This window comes from Pleurodeles waltl, chromosome 3_1 (assembly GCF_031143425.1).
Source record: "Pleurodeles waltl isolate 20211129_DDA chromosome 3_1, aPleWal1.hap1.20221129, whole genome shotgun sequence".
Lineage (NCBI taxonomy): Eukaryota > Metazoa > Chordata > Amphibia > Caudata > Salamandridae > Pleurodeles > Pleurodeles waltl.
In genome coordinates, this window is record NC_090440.1 from 1,038,509,874 (window position 1) to 1,038,520,814 (window position 10,941).

General features: G+C 41.6%; 1 protein-coding gene across 2 annotated transcripts in view; it reads right to left on the reverse strand.

Annotated features, from left to right (window-relative positions):
- The window catches only part of CFAP221 (cilia and flagella associated protein 221), an 827,291-nt gene extending 816,748 nt beyond the window's left edge, over positions 1-10,543 (reverse strand). The window contains exon 1 of one of the 2 annotated variants that reach the window (XM_069224324.1): positions 10,450-10,543. The gene's annotated coding sequence lies outside the window, so the exon portion shown is untranslated. Of the gene's footprint in view, positions 1-10,400 lie in introns of both variants that reach the window. The other variant, XM_069224325.1, reaches the window with a different exon arrangement.
- Positions 10,544-10,941: the final 398 nt, after the last annotated feature.

Consider the following 10,941-nt stretch of genomic DNA (forward strand, 5'->3'; position numbering starts at 1 on the left):
GCGGCGTATGCTGTGACAACTTTGTGTACGATTGTTGAAGCTGCACGTATCCCACATAATTCAGCCCAAGCAGCTGAGTTAATAGCCCTAACAAGAGCATGTACAGTATCAAAAGGAATGAAAGTGACTATCTATACCGATAGCCAATATGCGTTTGGTGTGGCCCATAGTTTTGGGCGTTTGTGGAAGGAACGTGGGTTCCTGACCTCGCATGGAACTAAAATATAGCATGGTCAGTTGGTAAATGAGCTCCTTGATTCACTTACTTTACCGTTGCAAGTTGCGATTGTGAAGTGTAGCGCACATAAAAAGGTGACTGATGATGTTGGTCGTGGGAATGCATTTGCTGACGAGGTCGCAAAAGAAACGGCAAGGAATGTGATGAGCCGAATGTATGTCGCGGGCCCTGCAAGATGGATTGGTGATGTTGGAATGTGTGAAGACACGACAGAAAGCGTGAAATCGATTCAAGCTGAAGCCACAGAGAGAGAATTGAGTGTGTGGAGAGAAAGTACGGGTAAATTGGATGCGAATGGTTGTTGGGTCGAGTTGTCAGAACATCAAAGATGGTTGCTACCCGATGCGTATGTGCTTGCAGTAGTTACACTGGCTCATGGAATGGCTCACATCAGTGTGAAAGGGATTTGTAAGTTGTTGGCCCCAGTATGGCAAAATGCAGGAATTCCCGAATTCCCAAGTGCGCAGAAAATGTGGTTAAAAATTGCATGGTATGCCTGAAACACAACCCTGGTAGAGGAACCCCAACTCCAGCTGGTCATTTTGCACCTCCTACGTATCCGTTTGAGGTTTTGCAGCTAGATTTCATCCACATGGAGAGCTGCAACAACTTAAAATACGTACTTGTTGTTGTTTGTGCCTTTTCAAGATGGGTGGAAGCCTATCCCCTAAAAGACAATACTGCGCTATCCACAGCCAAAGCCCTTGTGAAAGAGTTCTTCCCTAGATTCGGAATGCCGAGAATGATCTGGAGTGACAATGGAAGTGAATTTGTGGGTCAAGTGATGAAGAAAGTATGCGAAGGGCTAGGCATAAACCAAAAGTTTCACGCTGCAAATCACCCCCAATCAGCTGGATTAGTGGAGTGCTATAATGGCACTCTAAAGCTAAAATTGGCCAAGATACAAGCGAGCTCTGGTCTCAAATGGCCTGACGCTCTACCCTTAGCACTCCTATCAACCAGAATGACTGTGCATTCACGAGTGAAACTTATTCCTTATGAAATAGTCTTCGGCCGCCCGGCCAATATATGGGGAGTGCCTAGGCCCAAGAAGTTTAGCGAGATAGTCAAGCAAAACAGGATGCTCTATCTGTATGAATTGACGGATAAATTGCGTGTCTTACATAAACAGGTCCACAACACCCTGCCTCCGGTCTCTGAATCTCCAGGTCATCCCATTGAGCCTGGATCCTGGGTTTTAATAAAGAACTTTCAGCGAACCAAAAACGAGCAGCCCAGGTGGACCGGACCGCACCTCGTTCTTCTCTCCACAAGATCAGCTGTTCGAGTAGAAGGGAAGAAACACTGGATCCATGGGACCCATTGCAAAAGGGTACCCCTACCTCTGCCATATGACCGGTGGGTCCAGGAAGGTGTCGCCGACTCAGAGACTGAAACCGTGCCACGTTTTCTGCCTTTCAGCGATGCACGAATAAAAGGAACACTCACTGAGAAAGAAAGTGATGACATTTTACAATCAGCAGTATCACCGTCAGTTCGATTGGACACTACAGAACCTGAACTCCTTTTTCAGGACCACATGATACCTGGGACTAACCGTTATAATCTACTACCAAGAATAAAGGACAAATAAAACAGTTTACTTTTCTTCCCTTTAGCAAAGTTCTCCAATATGGAAAATTATTTTTGAATGACTTTTTGCTTTTTTTTTTTTTGTGTTTTTTGAACCTCCATCCGGGTTCAGCTGTAGGATCGTGGCTGAAAAGACTTAGGGGGGTAGCCTGTGGACACAAGGTCTACAGGTCTGGTTTGTTCTAGGGCGGCCTGGAACATTCAGAACACTCCTAAGTGAAGTAAACCAACCGCCACGAACGGCAACGGTTAGAGGATGGAATCTTTCCAAAATGGAGAACATGTTGAAAGACTGAGTTTCAAGAAGAGAATATGTGAAACGATAACCAGGAAACGGTTTTTGCTGCTGTGCATTTTTATATTATTTAGTATACTTATGTTTTTTATAGGATATATTTTATTCTGTTTTAACGTGATATTGGCACCCACTACCTCGTCTACACCTCCTCCTTCCACTGTTTCCCCACATTATTTTCAACTCCTCCCTAAATATGAATCTGCTAGGAGACTAGAGTTCATTAATAACTCCTTCATCCAGCTTTTGCACCAACACCAACTAGTGATAAATACAACTAACTGTTGGGTGTGTGGCCTAATGCCTCACACAGCAGATAAAGGTATCCCTTATCTGATCCTGCCTTTCAGCCACAATGGTTCCGTGTGGGCATTCAGAACGATATTCATCTATGCACACTACCCCCTACGTTTTGCGGAAGACAACCCTAAGAAAAATGCTTTAGTTAAAGGTATCATAGACATGATGAAGGACAATATCTTCTACGAGACTATCCCCAGAGATGAGACAATGGCATATATAGGATGGAACATGACCGGATATGAAGCCACAATGAGTGAGAAACAGCAAGCTAAGATATCTTCCCTGATTTGGGTTGTACCCCATCAGGGTCACCTGTGTCTGCAAGGTACTGGCAAGAATCCCAGAGCTCAGCTAGGGGAAAGCGTCTGCACTGAGACATATGTCTTCGCATCTCAGACCTCCCCTCCGCTCTTGGCAGCTAAGGGTACCTATTTCATCTGCCATGATAGAGCCTTTACATGGTTGCCCCCTGACTTTTCGGGCACATGCTTCGTTTCGTTCCTGTTGCCCCCTACCTACACAGCAGCGGCAGATTACCACAAGACAAGGATAGTTAGAGGCGTCTTCAGTGAAGAAGACACTGCCGGACAAGAATTTGGGGACTTCGTAAAGGGTTTTCTGCCGTTCTGGGGACAAATAAGTAACAGCAGGAGCATAAGGCAATTGATAAGAGTGGTTGAATCCACCGTGGCTGAAACCGCTGGTGCCCTTGGTAACTTGACTGCTGAGCTCCAGTCGGATCGTCTTATGACCCTTCAGAACAGGGTCGCATTAGATGTCATACTTGCAGACCGGGGTGGAGTATGTACATTGATCCAATCGAGTTGCTGTGTTTTTGTCCCAGATAACGCTCCAACAGTATACCAGGCCATCTCCAAACTGCATAGAATTTCTGAATCTATTCATTTAGATAAAGGAGATTGGTCATTAATGGGATGGCTCTGGGAACTGATATCAGCATGGGGATGGAAGATTCTGATGGTCATTGGGATGATCTTGGCCATTCTTTTCCTGTTCTGTCTATGCGTGCAGTGTGCTCCTGCGATATGTGGCCTCTGTGTTACATCATGCATAAGGAAACCTGCACCAAGAGACGAGCTAAATACTAGGATGATGTTACAGCAACATCTCAACGACTTTAGAAACATAGACCTGGACTCAGATTAGCATGAGAATAGGTTTATTGCCTATGTAAGGGCAAAAGGAGGGTTTGTGGTTCTAAAAATTCTGGACCCATGTAATTTACTTTGCCACAGCAGTACGATTTTAGTATCAAAAGACCAATAATGACTAGTACACTAAGCATGAGCATTTTCGCTCAATTCCAGCAGCGTTTTCACCTCGAAATCGCCATTTTCGTCCTGCACTCGTGGCTCCCATTCTATACACAGCAGCCATTTTTAAAAGTTGCTCTCACATAGGCTTATAATACAGTCAGATTTGATTCCAAGGACACGTCCACCTTGATTGACTTTTCTCTGACCTGGGCAAGCTGGAACCATTGCCTCAGGCCAAACCTGTTTGGTCAGTCCCTCTCCCAGTGGCCGAATCAGATAGCATCAAGGCACACCATGCCATAAAACCCTTATTATCGCTAACACACCCTGCCTAATCTTGCTCACACCTGCACCTGCTCTTTTCTTCTTCTTACTTTACGAGGGGGAGGTGCCCGTTTTTATTGAGGGTCCACACTTATCTGATGTAAAATACTAGGCCTTGCCGGGTAATTTATTATGGGTTGGATGACATGAAATATGAGGTTTCATCATGACACTGTTTTTTCCTTTGTAGTGAAAACATGTGAATGACCAACCAAAATGTCAAGAATGTTTGCCTGAAGCTTAAAAAACTGTATATAAGGAAACCTGATTTTGCATTGACACACAGTCTCCTGAGAACATACAAACCGTGCTGTTGTACTTCTAGGACGCTTGTTACTTGGTTGCAGCCAATAAATTCGATCTTTGACTTCACCTGGAAGACTCTGAGTTTCTGTGGTCTGAATCAGGAAAGTACCCGAGGTCTTTGGGTGTACCCTGGCACCGCTGGGTTCCGGATCAGTACCGGTTCTGAAAAACCCAGTACCTCAGGACCACTATTTGGTCCTCCGGGTGAGAAAGGTTGAATGAGTGGGTGGAGGACGACTGGGGTGTATGTCAGTGTGTAAAATCAGAGCATGGTGCTGATGGGGCTTGTGACCAAGGAAGTGAGAAAGACAGTCAATATGAGTTATGTAAGCATCAAACTGATAGGACAAACTAAACAGTATGAATATGAGTGACCAGTAATATCTGAGGCAGAATATCGATCATTGTGACTAATGATGTTGCAAGTCCCAGTGGCACACAATATCAGTTTGGTTTTTCAATAGAAGGCAGGGTGAACAGAAACATCATGAAGCCTAGCAGCCACCAATAAATTAGGCAGAATGGCATAATACATTAAAAAGCCACCAAGTTTAAAAAGCACAATGACTCTCAATATATCATCAACATAATGAGGTATCGCAACTACCAAATTATTATGCAGATACTACAGGGCTGAGGAACTAGTAATAGTAGGCGGTTGCCGGCAATATATGTTAGATAGTGATAAGTAACAATATGAAGAAGGGTGAACAATGATGTGAACATTGACAATCGGCAAACTATGAGTCAAATTGATAAGTGAGATAGCACACACATTCCAGCAATATTATGAGGCCGTGTAAATATTAATATGAAGCTGAGTAACAATCAATTTTAGGCACAATGGTTCCAGTACACCACCTTACAGCAGCATATGAGGCCGAATGGATCTGAAACACATTAGATAAATTGAGGGCCAATATATTGGGTAGTGCCGAGTAGCATTAAGAGATGGACTGGTAGTTGTGAGGTAGAGAGACCAGTAGTATTGCACAGCTATAGGCCCTGCAATTATTATGAACAATAACAAAGAGTAAACAACATGAGGTAAAATACCAAGTACAATTATGAGGTAAAAAGAACAAGTGAACAACAGTATATTAGAGAAGCAGGCAAACATTTAGACAACAGAAAAATATCAAGCAAGGAGTGCTAACTCTAAACATTACACAGAATCATAAAATAATAGATCGGGTGGCATGAGGAGCAAATATATGAGGCATAGAGAGAATAAACAAAGCAGACATCAAGGTAATGAGAAAAGGAACCAAAATTATTTAAGACAGCATGAGTTTCAACACATGACGCCTGGGCAGCAGCATATTAGGGAAAATGACACTTCATAAAGAAAGCAGAGAGAGTGTCAAGAAGTATGTGAAAGCTCTTTGTCTCCCTTTGTACAGTAAAGAGAGTCGGAATGTTTGAGAAGGCAATATTCGAGATTCATATCACTATCCACTGTTTCATATGTCAAGCTCACTGATGCCTACATTAGGCAGAGCTGTGCTACATAAAAATGGGATATTAAAGAATAGATAAATAGTGATCACATTTGATAGACCTGCTCTTATCTACCATGGTAGTCACCTCACTTATACTGTGCCACAGTATAGCAGAAAAGTTTGTCTATAAACTCCCCTTATTCGGTGGAATGAATGAAAGGTGCCAGACAAAGTGTCAAAGCAGAGATAGGACAGAAGGGTAAAATGGTAATACAAGAAACCGAAGTTCTAAAAGCTGGAATTTATATTGTTTTGTGTGAGCGCCAGGTCCTGGAGAGCTACATTGAGATTTTTCTCTGGTTTTGGGGATTGAAAGGCACAGGTGTGAGAGCAGGAAAGGACGCTAGTTGCTATCCAATTGGTTTATTTTTTGTGGGAAGGCCAAAGTGGACCCGGATTGTATCTTCTTGGGCTAGGAAGATGTTGGGTACACTGTACGATATTGGTTGTAGAGGGCAAGGGGCTCAAGAAAAAAAGAGCAAATGTTAAAGGACTTCCTATTCTGTGGTGCAGCTGTTGACCAATGTCCTTCCCTAACTTGTCTGAGGTTGGGAAGGCCAATGGGGCATATGAAGATTATGAACGGATGTTTCTTCAGAGTATTTTGACTTCCTGGGTTCTCACAGATTGGAGATGGTTTGAATATTTCACAAATGTTGTGTACATTTTAAAAATACCCAGCATACTTTGAACATTTTCAAAATTTCCTGTAGGGTTTTGCCTAAATTTCCTGGCAGAACAAAAGCGTGCTAAAGCATCAGAAGGTAAAGAGCAATGACCTTGGCCAAGGAGACTAGCCCACGGTAGCAGCTATAACCATAGGCTAATATGTGAAATATAAACAGGAAATAAATTGTTAATATGCTTTACCTTAACATTTTTTATATTGATGGTTCACAAACTGATAAGTGCTATTTACCTGTAAAGTTAAGGACATGACTACAGGGCCTCATAGGGACTCGTTCCAATGCCAGTTTTTAATTATTAATAGGTCTGACAGCCGAGGGATCTGGCCATGGTTACATGGAAACTTATCCTTTTGAATGATGGATTTGAAACTATTGTTATTTGTCTACTAAAAACTGCCACGCGTATTATTATTTAAGTAATGCGCAGCTGTTACAAAACACTCACTTAAGGTATCACTGTTTATTTTTATCTCCTGTATTCTTTTTGGCAAATGAAGCAATAGATTGCGATGCACATTTACAGTCTGTGTCATCACTAAGGTGATTGACTGTTAAAACAAAGACCTGTTAAAGTGTTCGTAGTCCAGATGAACTGACAAAATAAGGTGCGATTTAGTAAAACTCAGAGCCACCATATGACTGAAGACGAAGAAATGTAAAAAAAGAAGAAAAAAAAACGTAGCAGGACTTCTTTTATATACGTACCGAGGATCTGGGACGACATTAGCATATCTAAAATAACTGTCACAAAGTTTCTTTAATTTAAGAAAAAGTTGAAGATACGAAGTTTTTTTTAAAGAAAACTGCATCACAACGCAGTAAAATTCCAATTCCCAGCTACCTCTGCTATCACTTGCTGACTTTATGCCTGCTTTTAATCCTGTTCAGGACTCAGCTGCCTTTTTGGTTATGTGCCTGCTACAGATACCACATACATAGATATGCACATTGGCTAAGCAGTGTGAGAAGTCCAAGGAGATTATAAAATGAATGCAAGGATACAAACGGACAGCTCGAAGCAATAAAAATTGGGATACTCTGTAACCACTGTATACAGCACTAATAAACTACATTGAAGGAGGCTGTTCAGCTGCAGTTATCAGATCTATATATGGATACAATACTTTAGGAATCATTCTCGAGAAAGTTTAGCAAAATAACAATCAAAATATGTATTAAATCCTACGAAGTAATTTAGATTCTTGAAAAAAAACGTTCCTGCGCTTAATGATTAAGGTGCTTTCTGTTTGTGCTACTCCATCTCAGCGGCTCATGACATGTTCAATAATAGGGTTCTTGTCCACTGTGAGACCACACGCAATTTCTCCCTGGACAGAGTGTCACTCAAGCCATCCTGAAGAGACTGCAAATTATCCCGAGTACTGCTCGACTGCTTCTGAGGGTGCCTAAACATAAGTCAATATATTCCTACCTTGTAGACCTCCGTTGGCTCCCCGTACAGAAGAGCATATATTTAAATAACTCTGCCTGACATTTCGATCTTTAACCAACACAGGCTCTCTGTTTTTAAGCCACGTGGCCAAGTCCTACACCTCGACCAGATATGTTATTCTGAATCTGGCAATAATTTTGAGATTTCAAAGAGCAAGGTATGGTGGCTGTTCCTTTGCATATCTTGCGCCCAAGCTCTGCCACTCCTTATTCCTTCATATTAGACTCTCTCCAAACAAATCGTTCTTCATGAAATTGCTGAAGACATGGCTTTTTCAAACGGTCGCCTGAGCAAATACAACTACCATTATAAGATCTTCTAGCGGTGGGAAGCCACTTCGGGTTCCATGCACTTTACAAAACCAATGAATTACAAATTACAGAGGTATTATGCTCAGATGAGCTTCTCCCAATCCAGATGCCTCCTCATGCAATGTGGGTACTCAAGATCTTGGTCTAGGTCCCATGTCATTTAATAGCTCTCATCTCAAACTTCACTTGTCACTGTTTGCCTTGGTAAAATCCCTAGATTTCACTCCTCATCTCTTCCTTAACTTTCAACGACATTTCCAAAATTGTTTTCTCATCCGTGTTCCAGCTTTTCTTGCGGAGGAAAATACATCCTCAGTAGCCTGCTTCTGATTTTCGCACAACTAATTTAGGTCAGTTGTTTCTACACGTGACAAATTCTATGGCATTTTCTCAGATTTACTGCTTCATCGTTTCCCCCCGTTCTTCTCTCAAGAGTCCAACCGATTTTGGCCTCAGAGAAATCAGAACACATCATTTCAATGTTTATTTAATTTTATTTTTTATTCTGCACATTTCTATGTGGCCTAAAATTAGCTGTGGCCCTTGCGCAGGGATACTAACTGCTTGTTTATATAGTCACGCAATGCAAGAGCATTTTGAGTCTGGACATTTCTAGATTCATACATTTTAATCTTACAAAGTATGCTGCTCCTTAATCGGATACATTTCATTGGAAGTCTGACTTTCACCATAACTTCTAAACGTTTTGACGGCTTTGGAAGGTATTTGTTTTACTTGGCCTCCCACCCTTTCACTATACAAATAAGAACAACAATGGAGGATATGAAAGTGATATGACATTTAAATATTTAAGGGATAAAATGTAAAGCAACTTTTAACTCATTAATACGTATATGACTATAATAGAGGGCACGTCATTAGACAAGATGGAGAAGATTAAGTTAGGGAGGAGGATGGACAAAAATGTGTTATGAGAGGAGCAATGACAGATATTTGTAAGCAGAAAAAAAACTGTAAAAACCCAAAAGAGTCCCAAAAGAAGTGAGGGGTTCAAACGGTAAAGATATGCATAAATGTCAGAGGCAGCCACAGAGGAACAAAGGCACTTGGAAAACAAACGTAAAATTACAAACACGTAGATACAAGCCTCAAAAGAAGTCATGGAGATAGTAACCTGTCGAAATGGGTGTGTTGGGGCGAGGAGGGTGGGTACTTTGATGCCCTCGCGTTACCTAAGTATCATGAAGTGCCTTAACAACAAGACCAGTGTGTAATTTCATCACTTTATAACAGGTTGTTGAATGTTGTATAGAAAATAATTGATTCAATTGGCGAAATGCGATTGGCTTGGTGTTTATGCCTTATACCAGTGGTGTCCAACATAGGATCAGAAGGTCTATGTCTAAGCCAATTGTCCAGGGAAAATACAGACTATATAAGAGGGCAAATTTAGACTAACTGTGCCAAAATAGATCTCTTCTGTGTATTGTGAAAATCTGGCATGGAAGCTGCCCTTTTGCACCTATACTGAGCCCACCGGTCTTAGAAAGTTCACAAATGTGTTTTGTCTGTTTACTCATAACAGAAAATGGCTCTGGTATACAATTGCCACGTATTCTGGTATTGTTAGGGAATATGGTATTACAAAGTGGAAAAAGTATTTCATCTATGTGTTTTAAATTCATAAAAATATTTTCGGCACTATTTTAACGGTAAACTCTACTCAATTGTTAGCAGTTTAATAGTGTAATATTTGACATCCAGATTCTTCTATGCTTAGTCATTTAATTGAAAAAAATGCATGCAACAACCATTTGACTTATAGGTCTGGGATAAAGATATGCCAACCCCAGCCTGCACACAAGAGACATTATAAATAAAGTGGGAAGAGCAGAGTGCATCATTCAGCGGTGTGGAATTACAACAGGTTTGCATCAAACTACAAGAAATACTTTTTGGTAAATAAGCGATACTAATAGAGCGAGCCACCCGCCCCACAAAATTAAACGGACCCTTTGCATGTTCGTATAAATATTACACAGCAACAAACTTGAGAAGCTTCACGCTAGGGTTAGGGGACTGGTAAGCACGAGATGAAAGATTGAACCACCGGTTATAAGCCTCTGCGCGGGTCTCCGGTGGCTGTACCTATAATGCTCCTTATGCACCGTGAGCTCCTGCTGCCTAAGTGCCTTACCCCTGCGCGGCACTCTTTCGTTCTCCTGTTACCGAGGACCGGAGACTCCCATTTCTTACTCTACACCGGTCGCAAGGACGCAGCCGAGTCGCCATGACAACGAGGGCTCCTTAAACACAGAAGAAGGACACAAGGAAAAACTCTAGCGTGCGCTTTCAATAAAAGCACCATTATGGCGGCCATCTTTGAACTGGGGTGTGACACATTCATAGTAGAAACCCTAGACTAGTATATCTCTTGTAGAACTGGTAAGGCAGAATCGTATTTTAGTTTTCAAACTTTTGTCAAACTATTCAAAATCTAATATTGTAACCATGTATTACAAAAGGAACTCAATCCCACATGCATTTCAAAACCGGTCTCCCTTTCTGAACAGATTTCTTGGGATGTTTTTATACCGTTTTCGGTATATTTATTAATGAACCAATTATGGTGCATTTGTACTGTTTTCGGTATATTGAATGGGAATGAGCACTACTACTGATAGGTGGA